The following is a 205-nucleotide window of genomic DNA, read 5'->3' as shown; positions in this document are numbered from 1 at the left end:
AAATAGGTATTGGGATTGGCGTTTACAAATCAGCAAAATAAAGTAATCCCCTACGGTTTTGTAACATGCAATTTTTATGAACCTGTATGTAGACCGCGGTCTATTGCGAATTCATCCTGCCCGGAAACTATAACACTCCCACACGTCTAATAGTATAAAGTAGGTATATAGGGTTTATGAGTTGTGACGAATGTTTGAAAAATAA

Source organism: Acyrthosiphon pisum, chromosome A1, assembly GCF_005508785.2.
Source record: "Acyrthosiphon pisum isolate AL4f chromosome A1, pea_aphid_22Mar2018_4r6ur, whole genome shotgun sequence".
NCBI lineage: Eukaryota > Metazoa > Arthropoda > Insecta > Hemiptera > Aphididae > Acyrthosiphon > Acyrthosiphon pisum.
This window is presented reverse-complemented; position numbering follows the sequence as displayed.